Below are 19,911 nucleotides of genomic sequence, written 5' to 3'. Positions count from 1 at the left end.
CTACTCCTTCTTCTTCTCCTTCTCCTTTTTTATCTTTCTCCTTCTGTGTCTCTTCCCTCCACCCTTTGGGCATTATGGTTTGCCACACAGATACTGAAAGGTTATCCCTTTACCTACTTTCAGCACTCAGTTCTTTCCCAGAGTGATCATTTTTAATTATTATTGTCACACTTGTCACACTGGTCCCTTCTCTATCCTAACTGCCCTATGCCACCCCCCTTCACACACACACACTGTGGCAAGCTTCCAACCATTGGCCAGTCCTCCTGTCCCCTGTTCTCCCTAACCTTGGATATAGTCTCATACTATCTTTTTTTTTTAATTTTAAGCCCACAAATGAATGCAGCCATTCTATATCTGTCCCTTTCCGTCGACTCACTTCACTCAGCATGATACTCTCCATGTCCATTCATTTATTAGCAAATTTCATGACTTCATTTTTCCTAACAGCTGCTTAGTATTCCATTGTGTAGATGTACGATAGTGCTCGGTGTATTTATATTTGTACTATCCATACAGACCTGGATAAAACAAACAAATGTAACAAACATAAATTATAAATACAAATATAAATACAGCCCATATGAAATGCCAGGGATCGAACCCCAGGTCAGTCGGATGCAAGGAAAGCATCCTACCTGCTGTGATATTACTCTGACCCCTGAGGAGTTTATGTCTTAACCTCTTTCCCAGGGTGCTTGTATCTTTTTTCTTCTTTTATTATTAAAAAGGTAAGGTAAAGGTAAAGGCCCTCCCGTTGATCGTCGATTTGCTCGAGCGGGCCCAGTAACGTCTCCATTGGAGACTTTGTTGTTACTGTGTCTGGCATATCGAATACTCTCGGTAGCTTGCCGGGCTCTCCGAGAGGGGCAGAAGAATCGAACTCGGGTCAGCCATGTTGGCTGCTTGTAAGGTGAACGCCCTACCCGCTGTGCTATCGCTCTTTTATTATTATTATTATTATTAGTCTCTGAGGGTTTGTTTTGTTAAATTTTATTTTAGTTGCCCTGATCTACAGTTTTTGCTCATGACAGGGTTTCATGCAGACAGGGTTCCAACACTGCACCCTCTGCCAGAGTGTCGCATCCCCCCACTATTTTCTCAGGGTCTCCCCTCAACCCAACCCTGTCCCCTACTCCCTGGAGCTCAGTTCTCTAAACCAGGTTCTGTTGCCTTTGACCATTTGTTATCCCTGGTTTTTCTGTATCCCCCATCTGAGAGAGACCATTTCTAAAGTGGTTCTTATATACTCAATACACCAATCAGCCCAAAAGAAAAGACTGGTCAGAGCCAGCGAATAAAATATTCAGTAGACACCAGCAAGGTGAAGGGCAAAAGGGGTCACACAGCATGAGAAATGAGTCTGGGAGTTTTCAAATTGGCAGCATTCCAAGCCATGATCCGGCCATGAATTTGGATGACCAAATGCCTCTGTCAGAAGGTGACAAGAGTAGAGAGGGAGTTCAAAGTTGGGTACTATATCTGCCATCCACATGGATGTCAAGAAGAGTGTTTACAAGGATACAACTCTTTCCTTGCACATGGCCAACCTCCAGGACCACATCTGATGCCTGGGGGACCACATCAGGTCCTCCAAGCATCACCAGGAATAATCCCAGATCACAGAGCCAGGAGTAGGCTGTGAGAACCGCCAGGTGTGGCCCAGAACCCTCTACACTGAGGAAGGATCAGGTAAAGCAGCCTTCCGGAAGCAAGAAAGGCACGGTCCCCAGAAACCCAGCCTGCTGGAGCCTGGCCCTTGAGCTTCCAGAACTGTGAGAAAACAAATGTCTATTATTACAGTCTCTGGAATTTTGTTAGCATCACTGAGCAGACTGACATAGTGGGGGATGTACCCTGCATCTTTCCCCTCACATTGGGCATTAGACCTGGTTCCTCCCTGCCCTGCCTTCTCCTATGTGCGTGCTGGCATCGATGCCAATCTGCGAGAACTCTTGACACCTTCTCCCCAACATCCACTGCATCCCCGGGCTGCTTTCCTGGTCTCTTTCTGCAGAGTGAGGCAAATGGAAAGATGTTTGAAACCAAATTAATGAACGACCAGGGGAAAAGTTAGCTAAGAAGCTAAGATCCAAGATGGTGGGGAAGTTCTGGAGTGAAAGAACAGGGCAAGGAGCCAGGGAACTGGGAAAATAGTTCCAGAGAGTTCTTCAAGTCGAAAGTGACAAATGGTCATAGCTACCAACCATGGGCAAAGGCCAGGAGATGGGCAGGGGGTCAGGTTGGCGCCGGAGAGGAACGGGTCCAGGTGAGAGTATAGGGTGCTTCACAGAGGGAGCATGACTCATCTTTCATCCAGAAAGGAGGTATCTGAGCGTCTGCCCCATGCTGGGCCTGCAGTATAGAACAGAAATAGTCTCTGCCCTTATGATCCCACCATCTGGTGAGCACCGGAAACAGCACGAGGCATATAAAGCCATTACTATGTGCGATGGAAGTTGGAGTACACACGCGGTGTTGAAAGTGTGGGGCGGACACACAGCATGCCCCAGTTACTTAAACGCGGACAGGTTCCGATGAATGGATCGTGAGGCAATTTCCTTGTGTGCAAGCAACGTAGAGAGTGGGATCACACAGATCCACAAACCATCACTCACTGAGGGCTTGGGTGTAGCCTGTGGGGACCATGCTCCTGTAAGCAACCCACCAGCTGCACAAACGTTGCTAAGCACGATTGGGCTAAACTGTGGGGGAGTCAGGGGAGGTCTCTCCAAGTCTTGTTAATGGAAAGGACGGAGGCCTGAGTGGGACAGGAAGGATCAAAGCGAGAGTCTTGTGAGCACTGGTGCGGAGTTTGGATTTTTGTAGTACAAGTAAGTGGGGGGACTAATGTAGGGGTTTAAGTAGGAAAAATGACAAGATAGTTTATATTTTAAAAGATGACTTCGGGGCTGGAGTCATAGTACAGCGGGGAGGGTGTTTGCCTTGCACGCGACCGACCCAGGTTTGATTCCTAGCATCCCATATGTTCTCCCTGAGCACTGCCAGGAGTAATTCCTGAGTGCAGAGCCAGGAGTAACCCCTCAGTATTGCTGGGTGTGACCCAAAAAGAAAAAAAAAAAGATTACTCCATGGCCAGAGAGATATTTATAGTGGGTAAGGCTCTTGCCTTGCACACAGCCAACCTAGTTTCTCTCCCTGACATCACGGTAGGATTCCCCCCAAGCCCTCTCAGGAGTGAGGCCACAGACCAGAGCCAAGAGTAAGCCCTGAGCACCACCAGGCGCAGCCCCCAAACAAAACAAAAAGGTTACTCCTTTTTTTTATTATTGAATGCTACCTGACAAGCCATCCCAAACTTCACCATGTCAGATGGTGTGTTTATTATTTCATGGTGTCTGTGGGTGAGACACTCAGGCTTGGCTTCTGACACTTATGGGCTGGGATCAAGGTGTCGGCAGGGCTGAGTCTGATCTGAAGGTTTGATGGAAGGGAAGATCACTTGCAGGCTTACTTGGTTATTGCAGAATCGAGCCCCTTGGGAGTGAGTTTTTGGAGAAAGGTCTCAGCTTTTTGTCACACAAGTTCACCAATTTGCATCATGACAGTCATTTTGGGAGAGAGGCTGGGAAGTCAGAATCTTCTTCCATCACATTGGTGACATCTCCGCTTACTGATGGTCAGCTCTGGCTAACCCGGGCACCACAGGAAGCCCTCACACTGCTTGGGGAGAATCGGCTAGAAGCCATGTGTTGACCAGAATACCAGACAAGGCAACTTGCCAGATGGATTAAGAAGGCTGGTGGTGGGGCTGGAGAGATAGCATAGTGGGTAGGACGTTTGCCTTGCACGCGGCCGACTCGGGTTCGATTCTCAGCATCCCATATGGTCCCCTGAGTACCGCCAGGAGTAACTCCTGAGTGCAGAGCCAGGAGTAACCCCTGTGCATCGCCGGGTGTGACCCAAAAAGAAAACAAAAAGAAGGCTGGTGTTAGGGGGTTGGCACATTTTCCTCTCTGAAGGATGATCTGCAGGGATGCCCCAGGAACAGTGGTGGCAGCTGGAAAGAGGAAGAGGAGAGGGAGGGCGGCCAGGATGGTCAGCCTTGGCTAAGGGTTCGGACTGGAGACTCACACAGCCCAGCGGAACAATGGGAGACAAAGTTCTGGACCCCAAGCTGGTTCTGGGGTGTCTTTTTCTAGACGGGCAGCTCACTCCACATCCTGAGTGTCACCGTGAATTAGGCTATGGCTGGGTCTGCTCATGAGCCAAACCTACAGCTGAGTCTCCTGGTCACCGGATGTGGCTCCTGCCCAAGTCCACTACCCCATGGGAGGGAAAGGAGGGTGGCGTGGGGGGTGGTAGGGAGGTCCCTCCCAGCGGTAGCACCCCATTCAACAGATCGCAAACACCCAAATTAGCCTTCACAGTGGCTCTGCGCCCCCAAACTTAGAAGCATCTAGTAGGCATCTTAAGAAGAGACAGAAAAAATATCTCATGATCTTGGAGAATCCCAGGCGCTTCCCATTGCCATTTTCAAAAGACCCTTCAGGAAGGTTCTGTCCAAGTCACGCTTTCCGAGAGGGACAGTTCTGCTGTGAAGAGTTCACACCAACCCAAACACTTGAGAACAAAACCTTTTCTCCCACCATCATGACATCTCTGTTCTAACAAGCCTTGATGGTGGGGGGGGTACAATAATACAGCCTTGGAGGGGGGGGGAGATGTTCAACACTCGCACCGTAGAGAAGCAAGCAGGCAAGCGCACGCGCGCGCACACACACACACACACACACACACACACACACACACACACACAGCATTTGCAATACAACCCTCTGAAAGCCCAAGTGGGTTGCAAGGGCCTCTCGGGGTCTTTCCTCGCCCCCGCCCGACCCCCCTCGTCCCTCCCCACCCCCCAGGCGCTCCATCCACGCGGCGCGCTCCGAGCACGCGACGGGCTGGAACCAAGCTGCCAATCTGCACCCCTCGGGCTGTGCTCCCCCCACCCCCCGCCCCGCCGCGACCCAGCGCCACCCCTCGGGTGCGGGGCCCCGAAGTGACGGCTGTCAAGCGGGGCCCGCCCCCAGCACGTGTGACGCGGCCGCCCCGCCCCGCCCCGCGCTCCGCCCGCCGCCCGCGTTCCCCGCGCCGCAACTTCACCCCGCGCCGCCGCGGCCGCTGCCAGCCGACCCCCGGGGCCGCCGCCCGAGCCGGGACCCACCGAGGCCAGCCCACCCCCGACGCCCTGCGCGTCTCCCCCGCCGCGGGTGCCCGAGTCTGCAGGGCCGGGCGGCGCGGGCCCAGCCGAAGTGCCCGCCCGCCCCGCGTCTCCCCTGTCATGATCAGGAGCCTCGGCCGCTAGGTACGTGCCCCTCCTCGGACCCCCCATGCCCTGCCCCCCCTCCCAGGTGGCTGACGCCCCCGGGGCCGTGGTTCCCGCTGCACCCCCGCGCGCGCCGCGCTCAGGAACGGGTGGGACGGGGGCGTCCTCGGCTCCCATCGGGGACAGACGCCGAGCGGCTACGCCGAGGCCACGCGCGCTTCTGCAAACCGAATTGACGGGTGTCCGGGAAAGTGGACGGAGGGACGGTCAGGAGCGAGTCCGCCCGCGGCGGCACCCCGGGGCTGGGGCATTTCTGAGCCGGGGGTGAGGGGGGTAGGGGTGGGGGGGCGCGCAGGGCCAGATGGCATAGAGGGTTTGGGGAGGGGTGTGCATGGAGCACCCATCCCCGAGGGTGCGGGGATGGAGGGGGGGGGGGCTGTCTTAGCGGGGGTCTGCTGCGCCTGCAAGACTCCCGTCCCTCTGGGCGGTTTGGGGGCGCCCAGCTCCAGACCCCAGGCTCTTAACTTGACCCTCGTGCGCCCCGCGGGTGTCCGGGCCAGAACCTGTGGCTTCCCCGCCGCTGAGCTGCACGTTGTAACGGAGATCGCGGAGGTGGGGAGGTGAGGTGGGGTGGGGGGGATGATGAGGGGGATTTTGGCCGATACACGCGAAGGGGATGGGGCGGAAATGGGTCGTCTGCTCTGCGGCCCACCTGGGGTGTGCAGGCGTGGGGGAGGGGCGATGCACCTGAGCGCCCGTGCGCGCTCCCGGGGGCCGTGGTGGTGCTGGTGGTGTTGGAGGCAAGGGGTGGTCCGCGACTCTGTTACCGCGAGACTCAAACCTGCTCCCCGACCTCCCCCTCCCCGGGGCAGGGGCGACTAATCGTGTTGTTCGGGGCGGGGGGGAGATGCTGATAGACCCCCCCCCCCCCCAGGACGCGGTCCAGATGTTAACCTGCAAATGCTGGTGCCGGAGAGCCCCGTGGAAATTCCAAGAAAAACCAGACGGATGCTGTTAGGCGGGGGGGGGGGGGGGGGGGGGGCGGCTTGCGGTGGGGGGTGGGCGTGGGGGGCGGGGAGACGGGAAGAGGGGGCGTGCAGGAGGGAACTTGGCAGCCACAATGGTTCTTACCCCCAAGATACCAACGTGTTGCTTGAGTGATTGGAGAGGAAGCGTTTGCGCTTTCATCAGGCTGGGGAGGCGCACGGTGCCTCGGAGAAACGGGCTGCCGAGCCCCCTCTCTCCCCGCGCTCCCCGCTCCCTAGAACTCACGGGCAGGTGGAGAAACTGGCTCATCCTTGCCACCTCCCCCCGCCCCCAAACTGCCCTCAGACCTCTCCAGCCTGGATCTGCCTGTACCCAATCCTTCTCTTGCTTCTCCAGAGGTCCCTGTGCGTCTGACAGTTCTCTCCTCCTTCCCATTCCGTGGTGCCTCCTTAGCTGCCTTCCTTCCTTCCTTACCCCTCCCCCCTCCTAGTTCTTTTTCCATCTTTTGGGCCGGACCCCGAGTTTGCCCCGCTGACACCCCCTCACTCTCCCTGCCTCGATGCCTCCAGCAAACGGTGCAGGAACTGCAGTCACAGAGAGTCAGTCAGCCTTGAACTCTCATCGCAGACGCTGCCAGGGGATTATTAGGAAGAAGCCTCCCTCCTTTCCCAAGAACCCATGGCAGAGGTGTGCCTCCTTAGGGTCAGAGCAGGAGGCTCCCCACCCCTCCCCACTTCCTCCCCACCCAGCCCCGGTGAATTGGGAGACAGCCAGAGTCTGCCTCTCCCCAGGAGGGGCGAATGCGGGCATTAGCCCGAACCATCCCCGTTGCAGGCTGGAGGCTGTGTCTGAGAGAACTTAACTGCATATGTTGCTTTTCCTGAAGACCCCCAGTTGGTGTTGCTTCTCTCTCCCTCTGACGTGCCCATGTGAGATTTTTGCTTTGAATATTTTATCTTCAGTATAAACAAATACCAAGCTCAGAGCGAGAAAAAAAAACTGCGAGCATGCACTAGGGACTTGCATAGAATTCGGAGCACTCAAACCCCAATTCCAGACACGGCTGTCTCCTTCCTTTTGTGGATTGCGCAGGAAAATCATTTCTAGCAGAGAGAGGACCCACCTGCATGTACATTTGATTGGGGGGGGGGGGGGGGAGGGCCGGGGCCAGGAAGGAGACACAGCTCTCTCGGTATAATGTATAGTTGTCCAAGGCTGAACTCTGACAAATTCCACTTTAGGCTGGAAGGGCCCCTGACTAGGTGGCCTCCCCTCCCCTCAAGCTGAGGTGGCTAAAATGGAAATATTCCTACTATGGTCAAACTCCCCCCTCCCCCCTTGCCCCCCCAGTTGTGGACCTGCCTCATGCCTACTCCTAAACATCACCGAGTCACTTCTCTGCTATATTCCGGGTTAATTCGCAGGTTAGTAGCTCACCTTGCTCTCTTGCTCAGTGTGTTTCCAGACTACAGCACAGACAAAGGCAGTTTTTTTGGGGGTAAGCATCATCCTTGCTCATTTCCTGTTTGGTGGTGGAACCGTGCAAACAATGGGTCCTTGGGTGGAAGAGTTTGTTTTATTTTTCTGCACGCTGTATTCAGTGAGTTAGGGTCGGGGAAACAATTAAAAACCGTCTTGTTCTGCTTCTGGAGAGAAATCAGAAGTCTTAGAAAAAAAAAAGTCACTGTCCTTGGGCGGAAGTGGCCATCGAAGTGAAAGTCTGTTTGTTCACACAACGGGTGTTTCTCGGGCAAGGGCAGACTTGACTTTCCACTTGGGTGTACTCTGCACTCCTGGTGCTGAGAGAGGTTCTGGGGGGCTTGGAAACAGCCCCTTTTTCACCGAGGTTATTTTCATCGGCCAAGCCTCTGGGAGCCGGAGGAGATAGACCGCTTGTGTTTGTGGCCGTTCAAGCAGAAAAAGAATACCAGCTGAAATCAGACAATGAGGCAGGAGAATTGGGGCTGGGACTGGGGACGGGAAGCACAGAAGGCTGCCAGCGCGTAATTGACTCCCCAAAGGCAAGCCCAGATGTGACATGGCCTTCCAGAGCAGCTGCTGTGGGAACACCCCTCAGTGCGATTATTGGAAAGATCTGTTCCGCAAAAGAGAGCGAGGCTGAATGTGCGCAAGCCTGGCATCTGAGAGGCGCCCCCCCCCCCCCCGCCCACCTTGGCTTCCCCTTCTCTCCACTTGTAAAATCATCTCCTTGGAGGCACTTGGTCGAGAAAACGTTTGCCCCCTGCAAACGAGACCCTCGCCTTGGAGGAAGAAGGAATCCTCAAGTTGCCTTAGGAGACCACACATGGATCAGAGAGAATTAATCTTTTTTTTTTCTTTTTGGGTCATACCCAGGGATGCTCAGGGGTTACTCCTGGCTCTGCACTCAGGAATCACTCCTGGCAGTGCTGGGGAACCATATGGGATGCTGGGAATCGAACCTGGGTGGGCCGCGTGAAAGGCAAACACCCTACCCACTGTACTATCGCTCCAGCCCTGAGAATTAATCTTGAGTACCGCCCCCCGCAGCTTGCTTCTTCCCTCTGATCTTTCACTCTGAGGCCCCCAAATTCCTCTAAGAGCACCCAGGCAAGGTTTATGTCTGGTCTCAGAAAACTCTTCTCACTGACGTGGGAAAAATTCAGTGTTTGCGGGTGTGGCAGGACATTGCCAGAGATCATTTCACACCCGCTGGCTCGCCCTCCCTCAGAGGAAATCCTGGACACCACCAAGAGTAGAAGCCGCCCCAATTTATTGGATTGTGCATTGTTTATGTGATGCTGATGAGTATTTCTGTGGAGGAGAGGAATGTTTTCACACGTTCATTATACTAATTAAAAAGGAAATTGGCTTTTTTTTTTCACCCCCTCAACAGCGGAAGCAAGTGAGGTATGTTATTTTTGGGTTGGTTTCCATAGACTCAAAACCAACTCTCCAAAAAACGGGATGGAGGAGAGTGATAGTATAGCTGATGGAGGGCTTGCCCTGCGCACAGCCCACCCAGGTTCAATCCTCGGAGTCTCCCCAGGCATGATCTCTGAGCACAGCCCATGAGTAAGCCCTGAGTGCAGGGGGTGTAATCCAACCCCCTGCCCCAATACACACACAAAATCATGAAATAAGACTCTTAATGGACCTGAGAGATAGCTGAGCAAGTAGGGCGATTGTCTTGCAGGTGGCTAATTCTGGTTCAATCCCCAACCCCTGATGAGGTCCTCTGGGCCCCTCCTGGACTGATCCCTGAGCACAGAGCCAGGAGTAAGCCCTGAGCAAAGCCAGATGTGGCCCAAACTAAACCTAAAAAGATTGCTAATAGGCTATTAATAGTGGTGCTGATTTTGAAGCCAAGACCAATGCCCGACACAGCCTCAGAGCAAAAAAGCAGTGTCTGGTCACTTTTTCCTTGCCTGTGTCACTCACCTTTTGGATTTGAAATTCTTGGCCCTCACCTGCTGCTTTGAAGTGATAGCTTCCTTCTCCGGTGAGTTGTTCGGGAAGGAACTGGAGGAACAATGACTCCATTCTCTTAAGCTTGTGTCCTTCTGTCCTTGTCCTCCAGGAGGACTTGTGGAAGGAAAGCTGGATATGAGGAAGGGATGGGACCTCAACAGGATGCAAAAGCAAAAGCTATGAAGATGAGCACCAGCAGTGCACTTTCTCCCCTTCGGTGGGAGTAAATTCAAGGGGACAAGTTTCCTGGAGCCTGATAACTCCCAAGAGGTTATTACTAGGAGAGCATTTGATCCGCCCACTTTTTGCCACGGGACTCCGTGCCAGGCTGTGGGGCGGGTGAGAGTCCTTCCCACCCCAAGGGACTCAGCCCTGGCAGCCGACCTCCACTGCCCATCACTGCCATGCTCCAGGCCACTTCCTATAAGACACTTCCTACCCATTTTCCACAACTACTACACCATATCTGATGGGGTTCAGACAATAGGCAACAAATCATTGAGAAAAATATATAAATATATGCCTCTCGGAGAGTCCAGCAAGCTGCCGAGAGTATCCCGCCTGCGCGGGCAGAGTCTGGCAAGCTCCCCGTGGCGTGTTCAATATGCCTAATACAGTAACAATAGGTCTTATTCCCCGACCCTGAAAGAGCCTCCAATCGTTGGGAAAAGACGAATAAGAAGAGGCTGCTAAAATCTCAGGGCTGGGAGGAATAGAGACGTTACTGGCTCCCGCTCGAGTAATTCAACCATCAACGGGATGACAGTGATGATGATGATGATGATGACTTTTTGACATAGACAAAGGCCTCGAGTGACCCGGCCTTAACTAGCAACACACTTTGTGTGTACCTATCTTCTAGTTAATGACGCGCAAAGTACCTGGCTGGTTTGTTCACAAGGCAAGGAGGCTCGAGGTTAACCCCCTACCAAGTAGATTCCAGGGCGGCCAGCAGCTGGCCAGCAATAGCACATATGTCAGTTTTAAGGTTCACAGCTGTCTTTCTACCTCTTTAATATGAGCCCTTATTTTGCTGAGCCCTCGTCAAACTCTGTGTGGTCTTATTGAGGTGTCTGCCTCCCAAGTAAGGGGAGATTAGTGAAGAGAAATGGACACGTCCCATGAGGGTGCAGTGCTGAGAATCAGTGTCAGAATTCGAGTTCAGACAGCGGAATCTACCTAGCCAAAACGGAAGCAAATCAAAGAGCTCCCAGAATGATCTAGTCAGCGGGGCAGAGAGATAGCACAGCAGGTATCATGCTGGCCTTGCACATGACTGGCCTGGGTTCTGCCCCTAACACATAATTCCCTCCCCCCCTGCCCCGCTCCACCAGGAATGATCCCTGAGTGAGCACAACGTCAGGAGGAAGCCCTGAGCACCGCCAGGCATGACCCAGAAACAAACAAAAAGAATGATCAAGTTGGGAAGGCCAGGAACATGCTTTCTAGAATGATTCTGAAGGTCACATGGTAAAACTGGGTCCCTCCAGGAGCCATTGACTGACCAACGCTCCGCCTTATAATCAGATGGCGGCCTCCACAGTGCCACAGCCACCATACAGCCAGGAAGTCAGCACAGGAAGACCCAACAGTTCGCGAAGAAGGTTGCCTGTGGTGATAATAGAAAAAGCAGAAGTAAATATAGCAAGGCTGGCCGGCGGTATGGCCCACATGCACACCGACAAAAATATCCCTGTCCTAATCCCCAGACTATGAGAGTGTCACCTTGCCTAGCAAAGGGACTTTGCAGATGGCGTTAAGTGCAGCACCCTGAGAGGGTCCTGGGTTCTCCATGCGGGCTTGGGGAATTACAGAGGGTCTTCAAGTCAGAGCCTTGCCCTGTGTTCACGTGTCTCTGGTAGAGGGACCCCATACAGTGCTCCTGCCTTTAATACAAAGTCAGGGGACCCAAAAGAAAGGATGTGGGTGGCCACGAGAGTACAGCCTCCAACCATCCATCCGCACACTAGTGGCGGTTCCCAGAAATTTCCTGCCAATCTGCAAAACTGGCAGGATGAGTTGTGTTATTGCGGCAAGGAGCAATAAGTTACTGCTGTATATTTAGCACTTGGGATATGACTGGATTATGTAGCGGCAGTATTATGAATTACAATATTCACTTTATTGTCTATTCAACTAATTAAATATTAATTAAGAAAAAATATTTGATGCATTGGTTTGCCAGACTGATTTAATTAATACAAACTATCAAGAGTTAAGCATTCTTATGACACATTTGTTTTTTCAATTTCTGCCATCACAGTCCACCAGATGTGTCCTATTTTTGCCAGCTAATGGGTATAAAAAGGTTGGAAATTGCTGCTATAGAAATTAGAAATGGGACTGGAAAGATAGTTAGAAACAGGGGCTGGAGAAATAGTACCTTAACAGCGGTTAAGGCACCTGCCTTGCATATGGCTAAATTGAGTTCAATCCCTGGCATCCCATATGGTCCCCTGAGCAGTGCCAGGAATAGTTCCTGAGTGCAGACCAGGAGTAACCCCTGAGCATCAATGGGTATGATCCAGAAACAAACAAAAAAAAATTTAAGAAATTAGAAATAGGGCTGGAGAGATAACACAGCGGATAGAGCATTTGCCTTGCACGTGGCCAACCCAGGTTCGATTCCCAGCATCCCATATGGTCCCCTGAGCACCGCCAGGAGTAACTCCTGAGTGCAGAGCCAGGAGTAACCCCGTGCATCTCCGGGTGTGACCCAAAAAGCAAAAAAATAAAAAATTAGAAATAAACAAGGAAATAGATTTCCCCAGTTAGAGTTGCTAAAAGGAGTGTAACCACCTTTATTCTGTATTTTTCCGTGGGGGCAGGAAGGGAAATTGGGGAGCATACCAGCTGGTCAGCTCAGGAACTGTCTTGAGTCCACACTCAGGAGTGACCCTTGGGTGCCAGGGATTCAAATTAGGGTCACAGTCACCACAGTCACATACAAGATAAGTGCATGTCCTCCTGTCCCTCCATCCCACCATCTTGATTTTAGTTCAAGGAGATCATTTTGGACTTCTTGTCTCCCAAGTGGTGTCAACTTCAGCCACTCCACGGGTAGGGGTGTGTTGGAGCACTTTAACACACACACAGCCTTACCTTCACCTCACATCTTGTTCCTCATGACCTGGGGTCTCTCCTCCTCAGCTGTCCCTGATCACATTGGAATCCCCATGACAGAGGATGTTGGGGAATATTGCTTCCAGCTTCCTGACATCGGGACCAGAAACCTCCCTACAAAGGGGTGGAATGAGGATGAAACCAGTGCAGTGTCCACGGGAAGACATGGGAAGCTTGGGAGCACAGAGACTGAGCTCTGCACTTAGCACCCCTTGGGGACTGTTCCGGTAGGCAGGGTAGAATTGGAAAGGCCTGAGACTTTTCGGAAGTTGACCAAGTTATTACTGTATCACTAAGACACAAAAGGAAAAGGGAGAGGATGGCATGGAATAGTTTGCTCACTTCACCATTCTAGAAGCTTCTCTCTGGCCTATCTGTCCCTCTCAAGTGGTGCTCAGGAGAGACTACACATAGTAGCAGCAGCAGGAAGAGGTACCAGCCTTCTCCGGCTTAACTCTGAGCTAGGTACAGTCAGCCATTTGGAAGATGATGGTTTCTGAAGATGACCTCAACACAGTCCTCTTACAGAATCACTCTGATAAAGCTTTTCCTTGGAGGGATGAGATCTGTGTTCTCAACCTTCAAAATTGTGATTCTGGACCCTCCCAACTAGATCCTAAAAGATATCTCAGCTTCTCCCTTATTCACTGGAATACCAGCTCTTAAAGCTGCCCCTGGCCGTATGAGGTAACAGACCACACTGAGGCTGCCATGTGTGAGGGAACCCAAACTAGTGGCCATATGGTGACACCCAAGACCGCAAGAAGAGAGATTCCTGGCCAGTCCCCAGCCCCTTTGTCCTTCTTCCACCCACTCTGGCCGCAGGAGAGGTGAGGCCAGCCTTGGTGAGCAGAGCCCTTCCCAGTTCCTGACTCATGCTATTGGTTTAGTCACTACGCTTGAAGATGATGTGTCACATTGCCACAAATTGGCTTATACTGAGAATATCTCGCCCGCACAGCAAAGTCTGGCAAGCTACCCGTGATGTATTCAATGTGCCAAACACAGTAACAACAAGTCTCATGATGGAGACATTACTGGACCCGCTCGAGAAAATCAATGAACAATGGGAGGACAGTGACAGTGACAGTGTGCATGTGTATGTGAGGGAGAGGGGTGTCCTGGAGATCCAGTCCCGGGCTTCATGCCTGCAAGACATGAGATCTACCCCTGAGCCACTTGCCCTGGCCCTCAAATAACTTCTTTTCAAAGTAGATCTTGCTTGCAAGGGGTTGTGGCTCAGTGATGGAGCACTTTCTTTGCATGTCTGCAGGAACAGGACGCATTTCTGCCAAAAGCCTTTGGGTTCCGAGATTCGTTTCTGAGACTCTGGGATCATGGCCGTTAAGCAGTTCGATCAGGAACCAGAGAGGCCATGCCTCCAATTATATAGCTGAGCCGGAGGTGGTTTGTGGGTGTGTCTCCCACATACCTAACTTTTGGCCCTGTACTTTCTTGGTAAACTTTGCCCCAAGGTTTTTGGGTCTGCCCATAGGCACAGCAGCAATTTTGGGGTATCTGAAAGTCTGACGAAAAGAGCATCAGGCTGCTGATGCACTCACCTCACAGGTACAGATTGACCTGCTGGCGGCACCATACCCCCATCTTTGCATGTCTGAGACCCTGTGTTCCATCCCAGGCACCCCCCCCTCCACACACACACACTTGTTTTAAGTGAAAGAAAACAACTACCTCCATAGGTCAGATAGAAGTGTTGGGTGTAGACCTTGACTTTGGAGAGCATCTTCAAACTTGTGCCCCACGTAAGAGCTAGAAGAAAAGGGAAGAACCTAATAATGCACCGAGAGGGGTCTTGTCTGCCAGGAGCCAGGAGGCTGCACTGACATCATCTCCTGCGACCTCAGTTTTCCTGTTACTGAAGTTTATTGTCAAGATTAAGTTGGCCTTGGTAATAATACCCAGTCATATTAGCCTCAGTCAGAGCAATATACTCCTAGGGGTCATTGGTGTTCATGTCCCAGACTTCTCAAATTCAGAAATGTGTGGAATTTTGAGGGTTTTCCTCGGTTGACCTTGCCCAGGGGATAAGTATGTGGAGGAGATGAGTCCAGAAGTGTTCCTGCACCTCACTTGGGGGGGAGGGGAGGCGCGTCTCCCCACCAGGACCCCAATTTCCTGAACAGACAGCCAAAAGAGCTTAAGCTGGAGAGGAGAAATGGTTATTTCTTTTTGTCTGCTTGCCTCCTGCCCCATGGGCTCCAAATTAGGACCCTCAGAAGCCAAACCCACGGGGAAGCTGCAGTCGGTTGGTTTTTCCCTCTTTCTACCTGGCTGATGCGTGTCCATGTCTGATGACGTCATGACGTCCATGTCAACGAGGAAGGTTCATAGCTGGTCCTAGTCGGGCTCCCACAGCAGCCGCCCCTCCAAAATAGGCCCTTTAGATTTTGGCAGAATGGTCCTTAGCCTAAAATAGGAGAGAGAGACACGTGGTTTCTTTTTCAAGGTTTGGGTTGGGTATTTTTCTCCTTTTCTTTTTTAGATCCTCATTGTGTGTGTGAGGAGCATTAAGATATTTTCCAGATGTATTTTTTCCCCCCTGTTGGCTCTCTGTTGCAAAATGACTTTTTCCCCCGCTGATGGAAGAAAATAGTCGAAGTTAGAAGCAGCGAAGAGGCTCTGTTAACTCAGATGTTTTCACGTGGTGGCCGCCTTGTCAGTGAATTAGAGACGCTGAAAAAAAGAAAAAAGGCATGTCGAGGGAATGGACCGTTTTGTTTAAGGTGCTGATCACATCCTTCAGCCTTCAGCCTTCAGCATCTCATCCGGTGGCAGTAGAACTCAGTCATCTTACCTATAGAGTTGATGTACAGCTCAAAGGACCTTCCCTGGAGTGATTCCCTTTAAGTAAATCACCTGGTCCTGAATGTGTGTCCAGGGACCAGGCATTGCTGAATGCCAGGAAGTGTAAAATCGTAGCAGATTTGGGAAATTAGTGCAGCTTCTGAGTTACGGGTGTGTACACGTATTTCATATTGCCTTCTGTCATCAAGCCCCTTGGAAGTAGTAAAACACCCAACTCTAAATAAAAGCTTCTCACAGAACAATAAATTTTTTCAGGTTTTAAAATTTTCCCCCTTTGATTTAAACGCTGCGTTTTACAGAGTTGTTCATGATACATTCAGTATTCCAACACCAATCCTACCACCAGTGTGACCTTCCCGCCAACTGTTGTCCCCATTTTCCCCAACCATTTCCCCCCTCCCAGCCTATCCACGTAGCAGGCACAAAATAATTCATTTTTAAAGTTCTTTTTTCTTAAATCTCTGTAAGGTAAACAGTTACAAAGTTGTCCATGACTGTGTTTCACTCATACAATATTCCAACACCCATCCCTTCACCAGTGTACATTTCCTACCACCAGTGTCCCCAATAATAATTTCTTTTCTGTTGCTTAGAGCAATAATGTAAATAATAATAAGAGCTCTTGTAAATTACCTTGCCCAGGTGCTAGCCTGTGTATTGATTCACCGAGTCCTTTCAGTAACAGGGGCTAATTTCTATGACCATTTCCAGTTTATAAGGGAAAAAGTTTACTTAGCACAGCAAACTTAGTAAGTGCAGGGCAGAGCTTTAAACCAGAGTCTGGGATGTGGCTGTGAATGTAATTACAAAAAGACATCCCCTCTCCCATCCCCCACCCCCCAATGCAGCGTTTCTGTAGCAACAGCCTCTCAGCTGCATGCCTAGCCAGTCCCTATTTCCCCCAAGTGGTTGAGCTGGGTCCCAGCCACCAGGGCACGTGGTTTAGCAATTCAAGACTCAGACTATCCATGCACTTTGCCAGCTGAGGTTCTTCACTGATGGCAGAGCCTTAATGAGACTCCTTGGACTCTGTGACAGTCACCGAGGAGCTTTTTCATATTATCCAGCTGAACAGTTCATTATTCTGGCTAAGTAAGCAGTGCATCTGCAAAGGTGCTCATCATGAGGAAATGAAACAGGCACTTGTCCTCTGAGTACGGGAAGCAGGATAATAGAAGGCAGAAAATAAGGTAGGGCTCTCCCTCCGTCCTTATTGCAACGATGTCTTTGAGGTCCCCATGGCTCTGCAAAGAGGGAGGGAAATGGGGGGAAAGCCATGGAGAGAAGCAAGAAATCCTTCTTTCCCTTCTATCACTGTATCAGTCATCCCATTGTTCATCGATTTACTCAGGCAGAAACCGGTAACATCTCCATTGGTCCCAGCCCTGAGATTTTAGCAGCCTCCCCTTACTCGTCTTTCCCAACGCTGCTGTATTAGAGGCTCTTTCAGGGTCAGAGGAATGAGACCCATTATTGTTCTGTTTTTGGCATATCGAATACACCACGGGTAGCTTGCCAGGCTCTGCTGTGCGGGCGGGATACTCTCGGTAGCTTACCGGGCTCTCCGAGATATATATATATATATATATATATATATATCATAGATTAAATATATATTACAAATCATAGAGAGAAATATATGTATGCCTTCCCTTCTATAGGGACTGTTATCTAAATCCTACGAGAAGGTGAAAAATGTCCCTTAATCAATTTCGTCTTAATTACTACATATAGGTAAACAAGATCATTGTGAATTCATGCCGTTTTAATTTATGCATGGAAGAATTATACAGGCTAAGTGCCTGTGGTTGAAGAAAAATGAATTGTGTCAGAGCTGGTTGATCCATGCATGCACAGTTTACCCGCAAGCTCTCCATCAAGAGAGATTTAAAGTGGGAAGCAATGTGATATGCAAAAGTGCACGGGTTTGTTCTACAAAAGTATTTTTCCCCTTTGATTTGCATCACAAATAGAGTTCTCAGATTTGGACTCACTAGATTTGAATATAATTTCTGGGACAATAGCATTGATTCACTGACTTAACTCCTATTTGATCTTTTCCAAAGTGGCCATTTTTCAAATCGGCGCAGGAGAAATTACCTTCTGGGGTCCTGAGTTAGCTTAAGTGTAATTTCTTTGATGGGAATAATTTAATGGGAATGATGATTAGTTCCTTCATCACGATTTATGGGGGATTTGTAGGAATGATCAATAGTTTCCACAGTATCTCTGTCCCTCTTGCAGTGGCTTCCAAAAATGAAAACAAACCACTGAAGGGAACCTCACGGCAATGTCCTGCGACTTGTCAAGCTCAGAGAATCGTTGCTGAAGTCTCCTTGAAGTCCCACAAGGGAACCGAGAGATAAATTTTGCTTTAAAGCTGATTAAATTGTACTAGGGGGAAAATTAGACTCCAGGGTCATAGAGAGAGTTCAGCAGGTTGGGGTACACACTTCACCCTCAGGTGCTGTGGCTCTGCCTGGTCTCTGAGCACCAAGCTGGGAGCAGCCTTTGAGCACTGGCAGGTTCGGCCCAAACATCCAAAGGGAAAAATGAATTATCCTTTATGGTATTTCAGAAATCTGAGAGTGGTCATGATCATTTTATAAGATCATTGTATTTTTATTTTTATTTCTTTTGCGGTCACACCCAGCAATGCTCAGGGGTTACTCCTGGGTCTGTACTCAGGAATTACTCCTGGCGGTGCTTGGGGGACCATATGGGATGCTGGGGATTGAACTCGGAATAAGTAGCAAGGAGGTGTGAATAAATCTAAAGAATCACTGTTTGGGGCCAGGGAGCTACTACAGGGATTCAAGGTATTTGCCTTGCATGTGACTGACTTTAGTTTGAGCCCCAACCCTGCATGGTTCCCCAAGCACCCCCTGAGCACAGAGCCAGGAGTAGCTGAGCACCACAGGGTATGTTCAGTCACCAATCCTCCTACCCCACCCCAACACCCCCCAAAAAAACAAAATCACCATTCCTGTTATAATTGAGCTACACATTTTTCTCTGAGTTTCTTGGTAGACAGAAAAAAGAGAGAAAATAGTTATCACTAAATGGTCACTATAAGAAAGATGAACATACAAAATCCAGCAGTTTTTCAGAGAACACTCATCTACCAATGAACTGCAACAGAAAGGCCTCAGGTGGGATTTGTATCGAGTGTGTTAATTTCAATTAATTGAACCAAAGGTAAGCGCCTGAACAGGGACTTGAACCCTGGACCCTCAGATTAAAAGTCTGATGCTCTACCGACTGAGCTATCCAGGCCCGCTGGAGTGATAGCACAGCGGGTAGGGTGTTCGCCTTACACGCAGTCAACATGGCCGACCCGAGTTCGATTCCTCCGCCCCTCTCGGAGAGCCCGGCAAGCTACCGAGAGTATTCGATATGCCAGACACAGTAACAACAAAGTCTCCAATGGAGACGTTACTGGGCCCGCTCGAGCAAATCGACGATCAACGGGAGGGCCTTAATTGAACCAAAGCATTGCAGAGCAAGTTAAAAGACCTGACCTAATGTGTCGAGCTTCACCCTTTTTTTTTTCTCTCCAAATTCTTCCGTCACATTTTCCTAAAAATTCCAGAGAAAAATTCAATGAAAAAACTAAACCTATGTTGGGACCAGAGAGATACTACAGGGGGTAGGGCACTTGCCTTCCACATGGCCAACACAAGTTGAATCCCTGGCACCCCATGTGACCCCCTGAGCCCACCGGAAGTGATACCTGAGTGCAGGAGCAGGAGTCAGCCCTACACAGAGCCAGGTGTGCCCCCGCCCCACCCAAATAAGCAAGTGTTTGGCCCCCAAGTGCACTTAATGAGAAAATAGTTATAGAACTTTTTTCTTTTTTTTCCTTTCTTTTCTCCCCATTTTTGGATGGTCCACACCCAGGAGTGCTCGGGGCTTCCTCCTTTCTCTGTATTCAGGCATCACTCCTGGGAGTGCTCAGAGAACCATATGGGGTGTCAGGGATAGAACCCGGGTCTGCAGCATAGCAAGTGCCTAATCTTGACATTATTAGCTCTGATGCAGCTTCTCTGAGGCAGTTTCATGCTACCACCTGACGTTTGCAGGGAGTTGAGAATGACTTATACCTTGTCCCAAATACCCTCACAGAGGAACACAGCTAAGATAAATAAATGACTTGCAGACCAGAAAGCTACCAGGCTGATCTATATGCTGGACTTTCAGGAAGCCTGAGGTTCAGTTTTTCAGCACCCAAGCACTGC

The 19,911-nt window shown here is 50.6% G+C and overlaps 1 non-coding gene across 1 annotated transcript; it reads right to left on the bottom strand.

Moving 5' to 3' along the window:
• Nucleotides 1-18,876: 18,876 nt before the first annotated feature.
• TRNAK-UUU (transfer RNA lysine (anticodon UUU)) lies at nt 18,877-18,949 on the bottom strand. Its single transcript has one exon. It is a non-coding gene; the product is annotated as a tRNA-Lys (tRNA).
• Nucleotides 18,950-19,911: the final 962 nt, after the last annotated feature.

This window comes from Sorex fumeus, unplaced genomic scaffold (assembly GCF_029834395.1).
Source record: "Sorex fumeus unplaced genomic scaffold, SorFum_2.1 ptg000094l, whole genome shotgun sequence".
NCBI classification, from domain to species: domain Eukaryota; kingdom Metazoa; phylum Chordata; class Mammalia; order Eulipotyphla; family Soricidae; genus Sorex; species Sorex fumeus.
This window is presented reverse-complemented; position numbering and strand designations above follow the sequence as displayed.